The 21,261-nt window shown below is 45.6% G+C and overlaps 1 protein-coding gene across 3 annotated transcripts in view; it reads left to right on the forward strand.

Moving 5' to 3' along the window:
• Window positions 1–436: 436 nt before the first annotated feature.
• ELOVL5 (ELOVL fatty acid elongase 5) overlaps window positions 437–21,261 on the forward strand; it is a 38,791-nt gene continuing 17,966 nt past the window's right edge. Inside the window, exon 1 of one of the 3 annotated variants that reach the window (XM_049819410.1) lies at window positions 437–497. The gene's annotated coding sequence lies outside the window, so the exon portion shown is untranslated. Of the gene's footprint in view, window positions 498–3,703; window positions 3,801–21,261 lie in introns of those variants that run through there. The other 2 variants (XM_049819411.1, XM_049819412.1) reach the window with 2 other exon arrangements.

Here is a 21,261-nt window from a genome sequence, read left to right on the forward strand (position 1 = left end):
AGGGGAACAGATCACCGATGTTTGCTCCGACCTTTAATCTAGGCGTGCGGCTCATCTCATCGTGACAGTCTTTAATGACGTGACCCCGTACTGGTTTTCACTGGGGCCTCCTGCTCCCACCGCCCGGCCCCCGGGAAAACCCCGACTTCACCGAGACCCGCTCAACATTTCCTTTAATCCTCACGAGTGGGCGCCGGGCCCAGCGCCAGCCCCGCGCGGACCCAGCCCCATTCCCCCGCCTCGCTCCCGAACCTTCCGCGGCCGTGACGTCATAGCCCCCCCCCCCCGCCGCCGCCGCCGCCGCCGCCGCCGCCCGTTAGCCCCCCGCACCACTCTTACGTCACGGTCAGCCCACGGCCGGCTGGGGGGAGGGGGCGGGGCTTCCCTCATCCCGCGCCCGCCCCCGGCCCCGCCCCCGCGGCGCCGCAGCGTGACAGAACCGGCCGGTGCCCGCCCGCCGCCCCCAGCGCCGCCGCCGCCGCCGCCGCCGCCGTGAGGTAGGGCCGCGTCCCCCGGGCGGGGGTGAGGGAGGGCGGGCAGGCAGCGCCGGGGCTCCTCGCCCGGCGGCGGGATGCGGCGCGGCCGCCCGGGCCCGGAGGAGGAGGAGGAGGAGGAGGAGGGGTGCGGGTACGGGATGGGATGGGGGCCGCGGGGGGCGCCGCTCCGCGGGGAGCGCAACAAGTGCGGCGGGCGAAGGCGGGCTGAGCGCCGGGGGCCGCGGCCGGGGCCCGGGCCGGGGCCGGCGGCGGCGGAGCGGGCGGGCCGGGGGAGGGAGGGAGGGAAGGGACGGGGCGGCGGAAGGGCCGGGGTTTTTGGCCGGGAGCGTCTTTCCCCGGTGCAGTTAGTCAAGAGCATGATGCAATCTCGCATTGCCATGGCTACTGCATCCCCGGGCGGCGGCGGCGGAGGGGCCTTCCGCCGTGGCGGGGCACAGAGTCGAGAGAAATAATACGGGCGGAAAGGGGGGAAACACGCTCCCCCCCCCCCCCCCCGGCTGCCTTGGACGGCGAGGAAACGGCCCTCGGCCGTACGCTGCCTGCCCGGGGAGCTGGGGAGGAGCTGAGCGCTGCTACGGCTCCAAACAAAAAACCCTGACCCGTCTTTTCCCCTGGGGTGTGCGTGTGCATCCTCTTCTTCATCCTCTTCTTCATCCTCTTCTTCATCCTCTTCTTCATCCTCTTCTTCATCCTCTTCTTCATCCTCTTCTTCTCACCTGAGCCCACCGTCTTGCTTACCGCCCCCGACCACGTTACTGGTTTAGAAATGGAGCCGCTGTACAGTCATTCCCGGGTTTGTCTGTGGGACAGGGCAAATGCCACATTAAACTAGCGCCATGGAGATGTGCAGTGCTTCTAAAGGGTGCCTACCCGTTTTAAAACCTATATCATTAAAGAGTACAAGCATTAGGAAGTAAGTAGAAAAGTGCATGCGATGGAAATGTGTCAGTATGTCAGCTGCGTCTGCAGGGACTTTCTTAAAAACTTTATGACTTTGCTTTTATCTCTTCCTTCACCTGGAAACCCTCGGGCATCAGCAGCATTGGAAGTTGGCAATGCTCAGGTTATGCGGAGGTCTTGGGCAATTTAAGTGTTTCTCCTTCCCTGCCTGCGCTGGCTGCTTTTCTGCCTTCCTCCTCCTCCCGCCTCCCAGGGACGCAGCAGCTGAGGATCCGATCCGGAGAGCTTTCCGGCACTGATCCATCCTCTGAATCTGCAGACAAAAGGCCAGTTTTGCAGACCCGGGCAGGAATAGTAACATCTTGGCTTTCTCAGCAGTGGCAAGAGGTGTTTCTCCCTCCGCAGCTGGGTGTGCTGCCTACTCAGCGTCCCAGCCACGGTTGAACGGCAGTGCCCCGTATGCCTAATTTGTATTCTCAATGCTTTGGGTGATCGCTGGTGCTGGGGATTCGGTACCGCAGCAGAGTACTCGGGGCTGCAGCGAAAAATGCAAGCAAAGAGCTCGGCCGGCTGCTAGCGATGACGAGGGAAAACAAGGCAGGGGCACAGCTGCAGTTAGGATGCTTCCGATCAGGAAGTCTCCAAAACTGCTCTGTGTAAATGGAAACACACCCTGCAGCTGAAACCAGAGGAGGGCAAGCGGGCAGGCAGGCAGGCGTCTCCAGCGGCGCAGCACAGCTTTTTGCCCAAGGTTTGGGCCAGGTTGCTTCCAGCCTGAGGTTATCTCTGCAGGAGCAGCTCTCCCCCAGGACCTGGCAGCTGTGGGCCTGCCATAAGTGGTCGGCGTAAGTTGTCGCTGTGGCCCTGGCTGGCTGGAGGGTTTTGCAGCTGTGAAGTTTTTGTAGATGTGGGCTAACGGTGTTGCTGCATCAGTTTTTAGCTGCTAGCATAGAGGGAGGGGGGGTTATTTATTTTTAATATGAACTTGTGAATAACGCTGAAGAGTTTTGCAATATAACTCTGATATTTCACTCTAAGCCTTCCTCGTTCCTTCAGTGCAGTCGCAGCCTGAGGTTTTCCTCTGCTCTTAGAAAACTCCATGGCTAGAGATAAATACTGGTGTATCCTCACCACTGCTAACAGAAGTTGAAGCTGCGTCACGGAGAGTAAGCCTGTGGCACGCATGGTCATCTGATGCTGTTTGGCAATGAAAGCTGGAGTTTCTTATAGAAGTATTCATGTATTTGGGGTGCACTAGACATAATCTGTTTTGAGAGCAACGAGTAGCCAAGGCATGTACTCTGCCTGGGGGTAACCTGTCCTTGCACGCATAGAGTGAGGATTTCCCTTGAAAACCTGTGGTGCCTGGAGGTGGCTGGGGTCAGCTGGGTGGAGATCCCATTCCAGCTTCACATGAACTGAGGAGCAGATGAAAGGGACCACTGTGCTGAGTTTGCTGAAGTTAAGAGTGGGTTTGCCCTCGAAGATGCTGTTGCCAACTGACATGGGTCAAGGACACTAAAAGACGTGCCAGAATTTTGCTGGATTTTACTGAATTTCTTACGAGATACACTTTACACCTGTAATGCACGCTGGAAGCCCTTAGGAACTTTGTGTTTTTATCCATAGGTGGCTAAGTGAATTTATCCTAAGTGATCTAAGTTAAGTCTCCTGTATTTTAATGCAGGAGAGAGCAGTGCAACCAGAGAGAGCAGCAGTGAAATTAATATGCCATGGAGCTTTATCTTGCAAGCTGGGGAAGAGTCTGGCTGCTGGTCTGTTTGCCTCACTGTGCTTTTTAAAAAGCAATTGCACTGTGTGTAGTTTAGAATCTTTTACATACCAGCAGCTGATCACATGAAGTGTCTTTGACTAAAACTGGTGCATATTTGGTACATAAATATAGCATCATTGAGGATACTTAGTCTGACCAGTCTCTGGGTATATTTACTGCAGTATTTTTAGTAAGTTGATGTTGTCTTTACATTTCTCAGTAAGAATTCCTCTTGTTGCATTCCTTGCCTTTAGTACAGCCAGAGTTGAAATAAAATATTTTGAATTCTCTGGTCTAATCTCTTCTTTCCCTGCTCACCTTCATTTTGTGTTGTTTACAAGAGGAATTAACTTAGAGAAGATACGATTAATGGGGAAAAAAAAGTAAATTGGAAATAATACCGTAAATACATCAGGCCTCTGGGCAGCACCTTTGATTGCTCGTTCTTTTGTGACTTGCTAGGAGCAGATTTTTGGAAATATGTTTGAAGATTCAGATTTTTGGAACGATGGTGGAACTGACCATATTCTAGGATTTCAGGTTGACCTGGTGCTCAAGTCCGGCAGCTGCAGGTGGAAAGCCTGGCACTGAGAGCAATCCAGAGCTGTCCTTTGGGGAGCATATTCCTTGTAAGTGACATTCAGTTGGTAATTGGTTAAACGCTCTCAAGTACTGGGCTGACCTCGTTCCTTTACCTTCCTCATTTCTGGGGCAGCAAACATTGCAACATCAAACGCTTCTGTTTCTGCTGAGCTCAGAAAAAAACCCACCTGTACAGATCAAGGTGGTGCTGCTTTCAAGGTTAAAATGCTCATCTTCTGCCTGTCTTCTAGTGGTCTCCGCAGTCCTCGCTCTTTGGTGGATGAAGCGAGTTTCCCAGTTAACACTGTCTGCATCCCACCCGAGACAAATCTTTGAGAGAAACAGCAATTGCATACAGTCCCATGTTAAAACAGCCTTGTGCCTCTGTGTCCCATTGTCCCCTCTGTCCCTCTTGGATCTAGCACTAGAAGGGTGTCACTAATGAGTGTTCATCCTTGCTCCTGCCTGCTTCTGCCCACTGGGCTGGGCAGGAGCGGTATGGGGGGCAGCCATCAGGCAGGAGGGTGGGCTCGGCGGAATTTGGGTGTCACCTTGCTGCCAGCACAGGAGATGGCTTAGGCACTGCTCTGCTTGCTGCCTGGCTGGGGGTTTCTGCTGCGGTGGCAAGAAGCCAGAGCTCCCGTGCCGGGCACAGGGTTGACTCCTGGGATGGGTCGTGCTGGAGAGGCTTCTTTGGACTGGGAAAGCCTTGCGGAGCAAATGGGCTCTTGGTGGTGTGGGGTGTTTTTTTTTATTCCAGACATTGAGGGTTTGCTCTCTGTCTGCTCACAAACGGAGGCAGGGATGCTCTTTCATTGTTGAGGAGCAGAGCCACAAATACTTCCACTTATTATTTCTTGGGGTTTTGTTTTTTATCTCTCATGGGTGGTATGCTGTCTTGAGGGGGGTCACAATCAAATTCTGTGGCCTGTTCAAAGCTACTAAAGCTCCACATAGATTTGGCAGCTCTATGTATAGGTCGTGGAGGCATGTATAGGTGATGGTGCTGTTTGCTATAACCTCCCCTGCATAACTGAAAAACATGCTTATTTTGTCCTCTTAATCTCAGTCCACTTTTGCTACCTTTTTTCATTGCTGTGTCCGAAATTAGTCTTATGGGGTGAGATCTATAAAGCTGTTTAAGCACAGGAATACTTTTAGGGATGTTGGCCTAAGCTATTTAGAGGAATGCTCTTGTTTTCCTCTCTTTACAGTGTACAAAATGATGTTCTTCCAGGTTGCAACACATGCTTTTGAAGGCTGTTTGACTACGTAATAGACTTAAGAAATTGATGCTTACTGCATGCCAGTCAGAGCACGCTTCCCTGTGTGCATCTAAATGCTTCACAAAACTGACAATAATCCTTGTAATCTGTAGCTGTTTTGTCATACGCAATATAGTTGCTAATTTGTTTTGTGATTTTTAAATGTGTTAAAAATGCAGAAGATTCCCACAATCCAAGTGGCTTATGCATGCTAGCATCAGAAACACTTTTCCCTTAGATGGAAGATCACACACAAGGACAAATGAAAAGGATAATCAATTAATTACACAGAAGTTAGTCTGTTTAAAAACTCAGTGTTCAAATTGCTTTACTATGGCCTTTCCTAAGGCTGCTTAAATTCAGTATTGCAGCAATACAGTTAAGAGGGCATTGCTTTGGCTGACATCTCTGGAGTTCCTAAGTGCTGATGGGTAAAGTCGTTCGTATCTGGGTTCCCGAGGGTGCTGAAGCTTGTTCCCTGTGTCCAGCAGCAGTTATATCTCTGTTTGATAAAGGTATTGCAAACAGTGACCTGGATAGATTTTTTTTTTTTTTTGATTGACAGGTCAAATAAGTGCTCCCTCCAGTCTTCCTGTGGAGGTAACTTGTAGAGTTGCTGTGGACTGTGTACTCAGTGGCTCTCCCTAGATCTGTTTAATGAAATTAATCTCCTAAATTTATTGCCTTGGTTTCTCTATTTGTGTTTTTGCATTTAGGACACATAACATCTTACAGGGTAAACAAGAGCACAAGAGCAAACTTGTCCAAAGTATGTGGTCGGTAAATACTTTCCTGGTGTGTTTGATGCGTTGGAGGATTATTTAGTTTCCTTGATGAAATGGTTGATTCGTATGAAAAACAAAGTGTCAAGCATTTAGAAAGCACAATGGCAGTGTAATAAATCCCTTTGCCAGGTGTAGAGATTTTAGATGCATGCTGCTAAGTGTAATTGTCACTTCTCCAAGAACAAATGAATCATGCTACTTCTGCTGAACTCAGTGCTGTGAATTAAGAGTTGGTCTTAGCATCCCTTTGCATCTGGGTATTTTGCATGCTCTTATTTAAGCATTATTAGCTGTAGAGGTTATGCTTTGTTAATGATAGCTTTGTTGATGACCAACAGCATATTGAGCAGATAGAAATATAAAAACCTTCCATGAACTTGTGTTTATGCTAAAGTTGTCTGGATTTAATTGACCTCCGTGTCAAAGCTTCATACCAAGCATTTGCCTGCCAAGTGAGATGCTTTGGGTGATGACTAAATGCACTGAGTTGCTCTAACATTTACAGGAGACAAAACTTGCTTTTGCAAAGCTACAACAAATGTGGAGGAAACTTGTTTTTTTCCCTGCATTTTCAAATTCTGCCCTACTCTTTGATCCCTAGGTAATCCTACCTTTTGAGACACCAGGTCAGTGATTTGAACAAAGTGACTATTCCTCTTCTGTTATCGCTTAGGAAGCACTCCTCTCTCTCCTGCTTGTGACCTTGAGAAAACTGTTTGTCTTCTTGCTAGCTGGCTTTGCTGTGACTGGAGGGCAATTGCTTTCTTCCAATGCACAGGTTCAGGCTCTCTGCTCTAAAACAAAGGACATAGACTTGACGTCGAATAACACTCCAGTTTTTAAGGTATATGCATGCTGATGGACACTTCTATTGGTGTCACGGTTCTTAAGGATGTTACCAGTGTTAGACGAAAACTAACAGGTAGTAAGTTGCAGAATAATGTGTTTTAGCTTATTAAACATAATATACCTCTCAGTGTCTTAAGGTTTAGGCCATGTATTTAGCTAATTTATTCATAAGCATGCAAGTTTGCATTGGTGCCTATTTTGTTCTTTTTTCTTTCTTCCCCCCCCCCCCCCCCCCCAACCCCCCCCAATGCTGTTACAAACTTGCTGGGAAGCATTAGCAAGTGCTAGTTATGGGAAGATGTCTTCTTCCCTTAGATGCTGTATGGTTGTGTTTTTGGAGCAGACCACAGCTTGGTGGAGGAGCTTCTCTGCATCTACTGAGTTAAAACCATGGTATCCGTATTCAGATAGAGGTCTTGAAGATCAAATCAGGTCTTGAAGCTCTTAGAAATGAGCAAAAGAAATCTGCTGGTACGTTTGCCACTACTTTATCAATTGTCAGCACAGGGATCTGAACATAGGGGTCTAGTTCTTGAGCTGGTCCTGTGTCCACAGGTTTGGTTTCACTCGAGTTGATGAAGTCTTGGGGAACTATAGACCTTTATGCCTTAATCTTTATAGGCTTCCCCTTAGACATGCTGTTTCTGTGCATGTAATTTAATCAGAAAGCTTCTGTTAACCTTTTCCTAAAGGATTATCTCCTGCTCCTGGGTGCCTTTTAGAAATGCTGATGTTTTGAATCATCGTTTTGAGAATCATCTCCTAGCCAAACAGTAGGGAGAACCTTTGACTTAAATAACAATAATTAAAACTTTAACTGGTTAGGAGGATGACATTCTCTGATGTTTAACATTGCCCTGCCCTTTAGAAAAAGAAACTGGAGAAACCTTTTTGCATGCTGAAGTTCAAAGGGCATGCTAGTTTGGGTGCATGGCACGTGTGCTTACCAGAAAGCATCTACATGTTCAGTTCACTCATGTGGCTGCTCGCATGCTTTTGAGCAAGACCTCACGTGGTGGCTGCGGGACAATGTTGGTAGAGGCACAGGAATCTGGATTTGTTTTTGAAGGACACAATGATAGTTAGTTGTGCTTGCATTTTTATGTATACAGTTAATGTGGATTGCAGGGTAGCAGATGCTTATGGTGAATGTCTGATTCCGGTTTGGTGGTTCATTTATCTTTTCCAGTACTGGCATGGAGAAGTTGCTCTTAGCTGATCACAGACCCTGTGAACTGGTGCAACCTCTCAGCTGTTTGTCCTAAATTAGGCTCATGCATTTATCCCTTGCATCATGTATTTCTCCCTCAGTTCACTCACGTACAGTGGCCTTTTGGAGTGTTGTTAAGCTTTACGTTAGTCTTGTGAGCTTGACTTATTGCACACGTGAAGCCTCATTAATGGGGAAAATACCTGCACTTGTAATGTGGTTCAGAATCTTCTGGGTTTTATTAACGTATGTGAGATAGTGACAGAAAATAAGCTGCTAGTCCAGCAGGCCTGGTTACTTACAGATTTTTCTCTGCTTCCTTAACAGGCCTAAGCAGAAAAGCCTCTTGCAAAAGATTTGAGCCAGTTTTTTCATATTTTATTGAATTCTGACTTGTGTGCCACCCAGAAGGTGCAGCTTACACCACAGTCGCCTCTGCAGCCTCTCGTTTGCTCCAGCTAGAGCAGAGGTGGCTGGGCTTGCGTGGCCCCAGCCGGTGGACTCGACCATGGGCTGGGAAATTTTGGGTGGGTGTCCCCATCACCTTCTGCAAGAGGTTAAAATGCAGTGTGAGAGCTAGAGGGAAAACACAAGTGCGAGGGACACCAGCAATATATAGGGTGGCAGACCCATTACATAGAGATGGAGAGAGATAGCACTAAGCAAGTCAGTAAGGAGTACTGCATTTGGCAAGCCTTGCCTGTTCAGTTAAAAATGAGGAGAAAAAAATATAATACAGGTAGTCACAGGAGGGCCACTGTGTTTCAGTGTAGATCATTGCCCTGCTAATGCATGAGCTGCTGCTGCTGCCTCTACTTGCTTATAGATAAAAATTGTGCATGGGCATAAGCCATTTTTAGAGCCAATGATGATGTCGGACCACTTGTCATGAGAGTTTAAATGGTTGTAGTCTTGTCCTCTGGTTTTGCAGCCTTCATCATGTTCCCGAGTAGTTCTTCAGAGGCCATACTTGGTCCTTCATTTTACTTGACAGGTTCCTGGAACCTCTAACTTCACTACCCTTTCTTCTGCCCTTTCAAAACCATAGTCATCTCCCTTTGAAGCAAGAAAAAACAGGCTGCAAGTCTGGTTATGCCTTGCAGAACAAAAATAACATCCATTGGTACTTCTTTATATTGATTTTTTGTTCTATCACCACTGCTAAGTGGTTGCATTAAGGTACAGGAAGGGACCACTAATGTTGTTTTCAAAGGTTTTTCTCTCATTTTTTTAAGTTCCTCTAATTGGCTCATTCCTTCTACATTCAGTGCAAAGCTCCTTTAGATAAGATACTTGACTCTAAACTCCAGTTGAGCAATTGCCAAGCTATCCTGAATTTCCACCAACACGGGTATCAGTTGCATATAGCACAGTTTAGTTTTCTAAGCATTTGTGGGGATTGACTTTGTGTCTTAAAATACACATTTAGGAAGCTGCTAAAATACAGATTTGAGTCCTGTAGGACACACTTGGTGAGAACACAGGGATGTCGCCAGATTTTAACCATTTACAGTGTGTGAAAAACGATCGTCTTGGAGTGAGTGCTTTACATCCTTTAGTGCTGTGTTGCCTCTGAAGGAGAGATGTGTGTCCTTGGGAGGAGATGACCATCTGCACCTACAGTGGCGGGGACTGTAAGTGAGTTGCCAATTGCACGCTGTGAAGGAGCTTAGCGATGAAGTTAAGGGCTTTTCCAGCCCTCTTCCCCCTTCGTTTTTCCTTGCTGCTCCTCTTCTCACTTTCATGTTTCTCTCTGTATCTGTTTTTCAGGCTTTGCCTTTTAAAAGCTTATTCACCCAACGCCCTGGGAACTTGTTTTGCGGAACAGAGGAGCAGGGCTGGGTTTTGGGCTGAACCAATGAAGGAACATCAGCCATTGGCAGCTCTGACATGTCCCTCCTTACAGCAGCATCACTTTGCCGAGACCCCTACCAAATTCCCACCTAAGCTGTCGGTCATTAATGTGAGAACAGAATGTTAACCAAATCTGGTTGGTTGGTTTTTGGTTTTTTTCCTTTCTCTGTCCTCGACCATGTACCAGTTCCTGCATGAGGCCATGAACTTGAGCATTTAGTTTCCCAGGTTCAGACTAACAGGTCTATTTAAATGAAGAGTCCCTCTGTTGCTGTTTATTTTAGAGATGACACATCTGTGTGGAGGACTTGTATTCCAGAGAGATAAAAACTTTGTGGAAAAATAACCTCCAACCACTGGAACTGTCTTTTGATATTTGAAAAATTGGTTCATGAGGTTTTTTGCACAAAAGCATTTTTTGCTTTTAGCATGCAGTAAAAATAGAGTCATGGTGGTGGTGAGATGCCAGAGGGGGAAACTTCAGAGAGCTGCCAACATGAATAAGCGATTTCATTGCCTGAAGCATTGTTCTGTATCCTACACAGTCTGTACAAACCATATATGAAATAGACACACTCACAATGTAAAAGTTTGGTTTTGCCTGCTAAGCAATTTTTAATATATTGCCATTCGTATCGTAGATGCGCACAGAGTTTTACTGTAGAGACTAAAAAACTTGTCTTTTGCCCAGAATTTAAAGAGTTGCTTTGCAAGTGTGGCAAATGAAACACAAATTAATTCTTTCCTACCTTTCACTCCCAGCAAAATATAAGCGCTTATAAAATACACAGTAAGTTAGGTTTTCACTTTGCTGCAAGCAGTGTAGTAAAGCAGAAAGATTTTATTTTCAGCATGTAAATCATTTTCTAATTATCTGGTAGTTAGTTTTTCTCATATAATTAGTTTTAAGCTCTGGGTGTAAAAAATGTTTGGTATTATCAGAAAATCAAAATTCTCATTGAAATTTAGTCTTGGGCTACTGCACTCGACTTGCGTCTCATATCACTGGTAAGGTTGTTGATCATCGTTTCTTATTGCATAACATTCTTTAAGGCTGAGAATTAAAGGAGGTACTTCCCCTCTGTCTTCAGGGTCCTCAGCTTCAGGCTGAGCAGTGTGTAGTAAGAGTTTTCAGTCATATTCACTATCTGCTTAGCTTTTTATTTCAATCTTTTTCTGTGTATTTCTTTTTATAAGCTGTGTTTCTATTGGAATACTTTTGCTGTGTTTAGATTGAATAAAGGATTCAAGGTGCCTTTTTTGGGGAGAAATCTGGTTTTGGTCTCCATCTGTTGGGTCTCTCAGTGGTTACCGTTCTCCCCCTTCCCCTTGAGTCTTGCCCTCTCACATCTGACCGGCCTTGAGACCATCCTTAGTCCTGCAGGTTTTCAAGACAGAAGCATAGTAATGCATCTTAAAACCTGTCTCCTCTGTATTCTGAACATTTCAGGGTTGGACCTGGCTGAAAGCTGTTCTTCTTGCTTGGCTGTTTTTTTGGGGCTACTTCAATTTTTCCCTGCCTCCCTCCACCCAGGCAGGGTGGAGGATGGGGAAGGAATGAAAGCTCGCCTTGCAGCAGCGTCAAATCTGTTCTTGGTTGCTTCTGGTTATGCCACACGCCCTGGATATGGTTTTATAGCTATGGACTTGGCTGAATGGAGAAGTTAGAGCAAGGCTGAGGTGATGCGATGGCTGTCAGCCTGAGGGTTACCCGTGGGCATGAGCCGTTACAGGCGTGAGCAGGAAAAAATGCCTGTATGGAGGGGAGCTTCTCATCTTTAGGAGCAAGCAAGTTGCCGAAGACATTGTTGGAGAGACTTTCTGCAAGCGGTGAGGCAGAGGCGGCATATCTGGTAACCCCTTGCCTTCCTGGTACTTGTCTGGTACCCTTCTTGTCTGCTGCTTGTGGGGGTATTGGTTTGTCCTGTATTTAAAGCAGATATGTTATAGCAAATTACAGTACTGACCCTGCCTTTGCTCAGGTGCTTTTGAAAGTATGAAGCAAATGTAGTAAAACATTCTGCACGCTGGCACCAAAGCGGGGGTTCAGTCTAGCTGGGTCCTTCGTTGGAACAGGTGTTAATGGCAGTGATGTTTCCACTGCATCAGGAATTTGTTGCCTCTTAATGAAAGAAGAGAGTGGCTAAATTTTGGAGGAAACAGACTTGTTTTGCTGGAATTCCCTGCCTGACTTCTGCAGGTGCCTGTATTTTTTGTGTTATGAAACAGCTTGGCAGTTGCCAGATGTGTGGACAGTGTGGTTTTTTTTCCTCCAGTAGTCTTTTTAAAGCTCATAGAAAGAGTCAGTGATAAGATCACACCGAACTTTACCACTACAGTATTTGCTTTTAATTGGTTGGTTGGTCTTTCTCCCCTTAAAACAAAGAATAAAATACAAGAAACTGCAGTAGTTAGATCCTGGAGCAGGGTCTTCTGATGAAGTAACATTTAGGAAAACGCTGCCAACGTCAAACCAAGGAAATGTACAGGTAGAAATGCTTTCTTTTCTAACCACTCTAGGAGTCAGTCATTGTTTTCAGGGACCCTTGTTGCAGCGATGATTTGGTACCCCAAAACTTGCTGATCCTCAGCAGCTGTGGGTTTGGCATGGGTCTGGCACAGGTAAGGACATTCAGCTGCTCAGGACCCACCAGGCTTTTCAGCCCTGAGCTTCTGTAACATAAATGCCATCAGCTGGCTGTGTGGGTTTTTGCAACACTTTGTTTACAGATGTGCTAGGGGCCTGTGTTGTACAAGAAGGGAAAGGGGAGAAATGATCTGACTGATGCATCTGTAAGAAATCTTCTGTCTCCTCTTCTGCTCTTTTATGAGGACGTGTAGGCTTCATTCTCAGTACTGCTTGTCAGTCCTGGGCAGGAAGAAAAAAAGGATCAAAATCTTGCCTTACATAGTGTTAACTCCTTTATCCTTTGGAAAGGAGATTAGATCTTCAAAGGCAGTTGCGTTTCTGAATGATGAACATATTATTTTTGTACTGTTTTGAAGGCAGAGGGTTTAACAGAGCACCTAGCAGCAGGGTTTTGTCCTGAGCAGCACAATGCCATGGCATAACAGTTGTACCTGGAGTCATTTTTCTTCATTTCTCTCAGTTTTCTGAATGGTGGGAAAAGTAACGTTTTTGGTACTTTCTTCTATTTAAAGCTAGCTGTCATTTGTACTTGCCTGACTTTTTTTTTTTTTTTTTGTTAGTACAACTGTACACAGTGAACAGTACTGTCTGGCATGATGTCTAGCATCTTAAAATGAAGGCACCAAGTATTGATGCAGCTGCAGCTGTACATGATTAACTTGCGTCTCATGGGGGTACAGCAGGAAAATAGAAAAGTTTTAAGACTGACTTCTTGTAGGGTGGCTGGCTGTATGAAGAAACAGCAGAAAGGCAAGCTCTGGTGTGCATTTACAGTGTCAGTATGCATCTTTTCTTCCTTTAGGTAGAAGGGTAAAAATTCACTTTTATTGAGGAATGTAACTAATTCAGTGTATTACATGTTGAGGTTTTTTGTGTGTTATGGCCCACCAGGGAATCTCACTTTTCCCATAGCATTCCAGGTACTACCCCATGCTCACTGGAAATTAAAGTAAACATGCAAATAAATACTTAACATACTGTAACTTGCCTAAGGGTAGCTTGTGTGTGTGCTTTTTCAGTGTGATCTGTTTCCCAAACTCAAGTGATCCTCCAAAAGGTATCGTTTACCCGTCTGAAAACAGGGGTTGTAGCTACACATTGCAGCAGCGCATCTCAATCCAGGTTTTGTATGTGCTGTTATCCCTGTACTAGTCAGATTTGCACGGTGTAGCATAACCTTCATGACTGTCACCCTCAGCTTTCATGATCTTCCTTTAGTTTCTCAGCTTTTTATTGGGTTGCTGTATCTAGTCAGCATGTGAACCCCAGATAACACTATTATAGCTAAACCTTGTTTACTGGATAACTGCACACATCCATTTCTTGCTTTGTATGGTGTTTCACATGTGCAGGAGATTTGCAGGTGCTTTTATGGGTCGGATAGCAAGCTTTTGTACGTCAAGCTAATAAATGCAAAGAAGATAACCAAGAATCATAGATGTGTCCTATACTTTCAGTTTTATTCTTGAGATGTCCCCTGGGCTCAGACCTTGGCACAGCAACGTTTTGGCAGGGGGAAGGGACAGGCTGGTGGCGGATGCTCACTCGGTGCCACTGCTGTGGGGTTTTGGAGGAAATGAGGGTTCACGTGGGAGGATGGCCCCACTTGTAACTCTTTTTTTTTTTTTTTTTTACCTACTTCTTGCTTCTTAAATTTTAATATGAAATTATGAGATGTGGATGTTTAAAAAAATAATAAATTGAAGCTTACTGTCTTGAAGCTATACAGTATTCTTGAACTCTGCTGTTAGGAACGGTCATGCAAGACGGGGCTTCTCTCTCCTTTGGCTGTGGTCTCATCAGCTCTGTTGTTGGAGAACGCAGCCTTTTGACCAAGAAGACTCATTAAAATAGGCTTTGGGGACTGTACCTTTATCTTTCTCTTGTGGAAATGAAAAGGTGGTTTGAGTGAAGTGCACAAACAGAGATTGAAGGGGAGAGGAGGAGTTTTTCGGACCCTCTTGCAGGTGGCACTTGGATAAGAGAAAGGAGACCCAAAATGAAAGCTGCAGTTCTTATGGCATTCTGGCCTTAGCTTTTGACTCCTTTATCTTCTCAGGTCTCTCTCTTTAGCGTCTCAGGCTTCCTCTGGCTAATTTGCCATTGTGAGCTACAGCTGGCAACGTTTTCCCAATTGCATGATCAGCACAGCCTTTGAAAAAAGGCAGAGCTTCAGATTAAAACAGTAGCTGCTAATAAAAACTCATACATTGCGTGGGGAGGAGGGCTTTGGAGCAAAGCTATATAACAAATGCTGTGCTTTGGCTTTCCTTCCAAAAAAGTCAACTTGTAGCTCTTGTGCCATGTACATATTCTCCCTGTTTCCATCTAACCTAGTTTGCTACAGATCCTCTCTTCTGTTTCCCGTTAAGAAACAAAAAACAACCCAAAAACCCAAACCAGTTCTTTAAGCTCCAGCCAGGAGTTGTCTGTGCAGTGTCCTTGCACATTTTATAATTGCCTGCTATTCTAAACACTGCAGTTGAATAAACCTGCGTGCTTTGCCTTTTCTTCCTCCCTGTTTTATTTCTGTAAATACTTTTGCAATCTGCACTTTATTACTCTAACAGCACCGTGCTGTAAGCTGGCAGCAGTGAGGAAGTTTCCAGTATTGCGGTGCTGGGGTATCAGCGTGGTGGCTGGGCACAGGGTACCCCCTCAAATGTTTTATTCCAGGAAAATGCATGCTGTTGCAAAAAGTATTTTACCATAGCGCTGAGGGATGCCAGATCTACTGCTGCTAAGGGGGGCTTTGTAGCTCAAGAGATCCTTATTTGTAGCTCAGTGCATCTTTCTGGGATGGAGAGGCGGTGGTGTAGCATTTTCCTCCGATTCCTAGTACTTCCGTGGGTGCATTTGTGTGGTTGCTTCCAACTAGCTCTTCCTGCTTGGCCTTCTCCCTCTGTGTTTTCCCTCTGGCTAAAGTTATCCTGTGGTGCAGCCAGAGCTGTTGACTACGAGGGGATGAAATGCATGTGAATGTCCTAATCCTAGGATGCTCAGATCCTAATTTGAGCTAGGTTAGAGCTGCTCAAAATGTGCATGAAACTGCAAGGACCTATGATTCGTCTTAACTTGCCTATCTAAAGATTATTAGATTCTGGTTTAATGAGGTATTGGGTATTGAGCACAATTGGTTACTCCATTTTGCAGTATCCTTTCTTGTATTTGTTTCTGTTCTGTAAAATACTTTAATTACCACAACCGTATTTAGGTATGAAGGTAGTCATTACTGAAGGATTTGGAGAAGGTGGAATGACAGGAAAAAGTAATGGCATGAAATCATCCCCCTAGTTAACTGGCCAAAGTCTTCCTTTACCCCCTGCATTTTCGAACATTTTGAAGTGCTGTTGAGGTTAAACTGTTTGAGACTAGCTTCTCCTTTGTCCTGCATTTTTTATGCTTCCCTGAGTTTTATACAAATCATTTATTTCTAAACTTCCTTACGCTGGTGCTGCTGGTAAGCGTGAAAGCTCAGCACTGTAGGTCCCGATGAGTCAGCAGCAGGCTGGAGGGTTTGCCACTGATGCAAGGTGGGCCAAAGATCTCCATTGCTTTGCTAGACATACAGTTGCAAAATAAAGTTTAAAAATAGTTTCTTGCATTTTAACAAAACTAAAGTGCAGAATCTGCAGCACTCATTCTTCACCTGTTTTCCCATAAAATAGATGTACTTGCACTTTCAGATCAGTATGGTCTATGATTTATTCTAAACTTTTTAATGCTATCGTTAAGCATGCTTGGGACCTAAGAAGGTATTCAAAAAGGGCAAAAAAAGGGAATCTGGGGTTGGCAGCAAGTTGAAAGGCAAAGGAAATACATGCAAGGAGCAGTTAAGACCTTGGGAATAGAAAGGAGAAACTGGGCAGCTTTGGAAAGTGGACAGAAAATGGTTGACAGCTTTGATTATCGGTGCTGTCTTCCAGTTCTCAAGCAGCTGAGCATTTTCAATTCCAGTACATTTACAAAAGCAAACAGCAGCTTGATCATTGTGTTTTTGGAGGAGGGATAGTTTGTACTTTTGGAGGAGGGAAAAGAGGAGTCACCTCTGCAGTGGCAGGGACTGGGAAACATCATTTTAACGAGAAAAGACAATTAGAGATTTCCAAAATCAAGTGTCTAAAATTAGGCTTCGAAGCCCTAATTTAAGAACAGAGGAAGTGGCTCTTTTCCAAGAAGGCTGAGCAGCCAGGCCTGACGGCGTGTTGCTCTCAGAGAAGCCACCATGATTATTTAGATGCCTATTTTGGGGATTTTTTTGGGGACTCAAATTCAGGCACTTAAATGTGGAAACTGGGATCTGTTGTTTCAGGGAGTTCTTGAGCAGCAGGGTGAGAGCTGGAGGATCCTGCTGAAAGGGAGCAGGCTCCTAATGCTTTGAGCTTTCAGCCCAAAATGTTTTGTTGCTGCTGTTCAGTTTGCGTAAAGAGGGTGGCATTGGACGGGGGCCAAACCTTTATATTTTCGTGCTTTATCTTTGCACTTGGAAACTGAAGTTACTCCAAGAAGAAACTCAAGAAACAACGTTTAAGAATTCTTGGTCACATTTTAATCACTTTTTGGCATAAACGCCCCAGAACATGTTTTCTGTGGAAAGCGTGGGAGAGAATTTCCTTTGAAGGACAGGAGCTGGTGAAATACTTCAGTATTTAGTAGCCCTTTCCTCAGAGAGTAGTGATGTACATTAGAAGAGCAGGTTATCGCTGCTGGTAGCCTGTATGAAAAATTAATAGAAATTAATTTTAAAAAAATACATACTGCAAGAAAAGCACATTTCTGTGTAGCTTTTGGCCTGTCTTTTCAGTTGCCCTGCACCAGGGCCATCCATGCCTGGACTGAGTGGCCAAGCAGAGCTCACCTCTTCTGCCCAAACACATGGGTGGCCACTGGAGCATAGTGCATGTCCCAGCTTATAGCACCAGAAGTGGACCAAGGATGCAAAATATTCTGTGGATGTCCAAAAAAACCCTGTCTATCTAAATCCAGAGGATTTTTGAAAAAGTAATAGTTTAATGGTGGGGCTCAATCTTGTTGGGGCAAGGTGCGCCTCTAGCCTTAATTATGTTTGTGTTGCAGAATTGGAAGTCCGGTGATTTTGTTTTGTTTAAAACATCAGATATGCTTTTCCCTGGATTAAATATTTGGACTTGAAGGAGTAAAGTGTCTTTCAGGTTGTAAGCCTGAGTGCTTCTAGACTCTGATCCAGCTTGCCCTGGTGTTCAGGGACTTTACTGCACTGGTAAAATTTGGTGGCAGAGAGGATGATTTCTTTACTGTCCATTGTAGAAAGGCAGGTTAGGAAAAAATAACTAGTGTATATAGAGGTGCAGTGTGTGGCATAATTGTGTCTTTTTTTTTTTGTCTTTTTTTTTTTTTCCTGACCATAGGTAATGAATAAGGCTACGGATGTTGTCTGTCTGGACTTCTGTAAGGCCTTTGACATGGTCCCCCACAACATCCTTCTCTCTAAATTGGAGAGATATGGATTAGGTGGGTGGAGTGTTCAGTGGATGAGAAACTGGTTGGATGATCGTATCCAGAGTGTAGTGGTAAACAGCTCAATGTCCAGGTGGAGATCAATGATGAGTCCCTCAGGGGTCTGTACTGGGACCAGTACTGTTTAATATCTTCATCAGTTACATAGACAGTGGGATTGAGTGCAACCTCAGCAAGTTTGCAGATGACTCCAAGCTGAGTGGTGAGGTTGACATGCCTGAGGGAAGGGATGCCATCCAGAGGGACCTGGACAAGCTCGGGAAGTGGGCCCATGTGAACCTCATAACATACAACAAGGCCAAGTGCAAGGTCCTGCACATGGGTTGGAGCAACCCCCAGTACCAATACAGGCTGGGGGTGAAGGGATTGAGAGCAGCCCTGAGGAGGACTTGGGGGCACTGGTGGGTGAAAAGCTGGACACAAGCCAGCAACGTGCGCTCGCAGCCCAGAAAGCCAACCGTGTCCTGGGCTGCATCCAAAGCAGCATGGCCAGCGGGTCGGGGGAGGGGATTCTGCCCCACTACCCCGCTCTGGTGAGAGCCCACCTGGGGTCCTGCGTCCAGCTCTGGAGCCCTCAGCCCAGGAAAGACATGGACCTACTGGAGCGGGTCCAGAGAAGGCCACAAAAATGATCAGAGGGCTGGAAAACCTCTCCTGTTAAGACAGGCCAAGAGAGTTGGGGTTGTTCGGCCTGGAGAAGAGAAGGCTCTGGGGAGACCTTATTGCAGACTTTCAGTACTTAAAGGAGGTTTATAAGAAAGATAGGGACAAACACTTTAGTAGTGCCTGTTGTGATAGGACGAGGGGTAATGGTTTTAAACCAAAAGAGGGTAGATTTAGACTAGACATAAGGAAGAAATCTTTTACAATGAGGGTGGTGAAACCCTGGCATAGGTTGCCCAGAGAGGTGGTAGATGCCCCATCCTTGGAAACGTTCAAGGTCAGGCTGGACGGGGCTCTGAGCAACCTGATCTAGTTGAAGATGTCCCTGCTCATGGCAGAGGGGTTGGACTAGATGACCTGTAAAGGTCCCTGCCAACCCGAACTATTCCATGACTCTATGAATAGCGTGCCTTGCTGTGGGATGGCTTCCAGGTAAGGGAGCATTGCTAGCGATCTGCTCATGTATGTGGTCAGCCACAGAATTTGCTTACTTTCAGTATTAGGAAACATGCCGATTACAGTGTTTCGAATGGCCACTGGTTTAATTTTTCTGGGAGTCGATGTTCCTCTGAATTGGGAAACTATTCTAATTAAAAAAGAACCCTTGTAGTTGCTGCTGTTGAAGCAGTGTTTAATGTTGTGTGGCTGTTGGCAGGCGACTTGATGCATTTTCACATGACCCCCTCTGGAACAAAAGCAGATTGTTTCCCTCTGTTTTTCTGTTACACAAATGAGTTCCTTTTGAAACAATTTCTTTTTCTGCAAATTCTGGAAATCGACACCAGGAGTAGTTCTTCCTTCGCTATGCCTTTTACAATCTGCTGTCTGATAATGCTGGCACAAAAAGCTGCTTGGGAGTAGCAACCCAAAAGAGCGGAGACCTCTGCAGAAAGCCTTCTCCTCTTGGGGAATGAGTTTTTCTTCCAATTTTATGGAAGGGTTGAACATTGAGTATCATTTCTTGCTGTCTTTGCTATAGTTAGGTGGAGTTTGTTTCTGCTTTCTTAGCTGTTTCATTTACATATCTGCATTTTCAGTGACCAGCAAACAACAGTATAGAGCAAGTCAGTTCTGAATTGAGCTTTTTTGTATATTTTCGTACAACGAACCTTTGTTTTTGAAAAAAAACCTCTCCGATCTGAAGTCTTCCTCTGCAAAAAGGGGAGTTGAAGTCAGGTGCAGATGCTGGGTTATTGGATGATGCAGTGCTGCTTAACTAAATGAATTGGTACTGGATCAAAGGAGCAACAGACAAATTGAGTAAATGGGGATTTCAAGCAACAAAAGGAATTATCCGCTGGGGAGTGCTTTTCCTGGTGATACTTAATAGCTGACAGATTTAAAAAAAAAAAAGAAAAAAAAAAAGTGGGGGGCGAAGAAGAGCTTGCTCTGAATAACTTTCTAGTCCTTGGAAATTATGTACTCATTTCTCGCAGTATTCCTGATGTTCATACTTCTGGTAGCATAGCATAGCCTTCCCAGTTAAATTTCTTTATTCCTAGGACACCAGCATGCCAGTGCTGTGGCCGTTCATGCAAGTGCTTGCAGATTGTGTGTCGTAGCTGGTTAGATGACGTAATCCCCAAAATGCACCTTCTTGTGAAGTGTGGCCTTATTTGGGCCAGGCTTCTTCAGTCAGAAAATAAAACCGGTCTGAATCGGGACTGCAAAAGACTTTTAACGTTCCCGGTTGTTTTAATCGAGCTCTTCTGTTTGTGCCTGCTGACCAGATTCCCGGGACATTTCTGTGCCCTGGCGTAGTCCAGCGCGGTACAAAGACTTCATGCATGCGGAGGGGAGAGTCCTCTTCTGCGCGTGTCCCCGAGAGCCCTGCGGGAAACAATGGGTTGGGGCTGCAGCCAGAAATCCTCGGTGAGCGCGTCAGCCTCCTGCCTGGATCCCTGCGGTGGAAGGGATGTGGGCTTACACAGATGACCGCGCGATGGAAATGCATGGATCCAAACCCGTTGTATTTGCTTGGTCCCGTGGGAAGTCGCAGCCCCTGCGGGGGCCAGGCGGCAGGACTGGGGAGGGGATGTCATTTGCATCCTGCCTGGCTTTTCTTGCTGGACTCAAAAGAAATGGAGGTGTCAGTCCCAGCTGACTAAAACCAGAAGACCTACTGTTCATTTTACTTGCATAAGTCAGAAATCCCCTAGAGGCAGGGTTTTCACAGGTGGAAAGGACATGTTTCTTTAGCTACAACCAAAAAAATAGAGATGAACTTTTTTGTTGTTAGCAACTATGTGTAAACTTGCGTAGTCATTTCAGTTTGTGCTGTGGATATGTTGACAGCTTATGTGTTACTTACATTATTTCCCTGTAACTAAAAATTGCCGTTAATCTTAGTACTTCGGGGGGGGGGAGAAACATGAAGAAGTGAAAACTATCCTATTAAAAAAGGATAAAATAATTTTAGTGAAGGTTCAGTACAGTTCTGGATAGAAAAGAAGAAATTGGGAGGGTGTTGGGTTTGGGTTTTTTGGTTGGGTTTTTTTGTTGGTGGTGGTTTTTTAATCAGGAAGAAAATGACCCGCCTCTCTTGAGAATGTCTTCATGTGCAATTGTCCCTGCTTGTGGAAAGTGTCGCTCCTTCTTTCCTGCTTTAGCCTTAGGGAGGTACAGCGGCTTATGTACCTCGCAGTATATACCAGGTGCTACTAATAAGTACTGGCCATGCGAGGAGCTGACAGATAACATTTGAATCATTCTACTGTACTGATGTTGGATGAGTTT

Source organism: Accipiter gentilis, chromosome 16 (genome assembly GCF_929443795.1).
Source record: "Accipiter gentilis chromosome 16, bAccGen1.1, whole genome shotgun sequence".
In the NCBI taxonomy this organism is placed as follows: Eukaryota; Metazoa; Chordata; class Aves; order Accipitriformes; family Accipitridae; genus Astur; species Astur gentilis.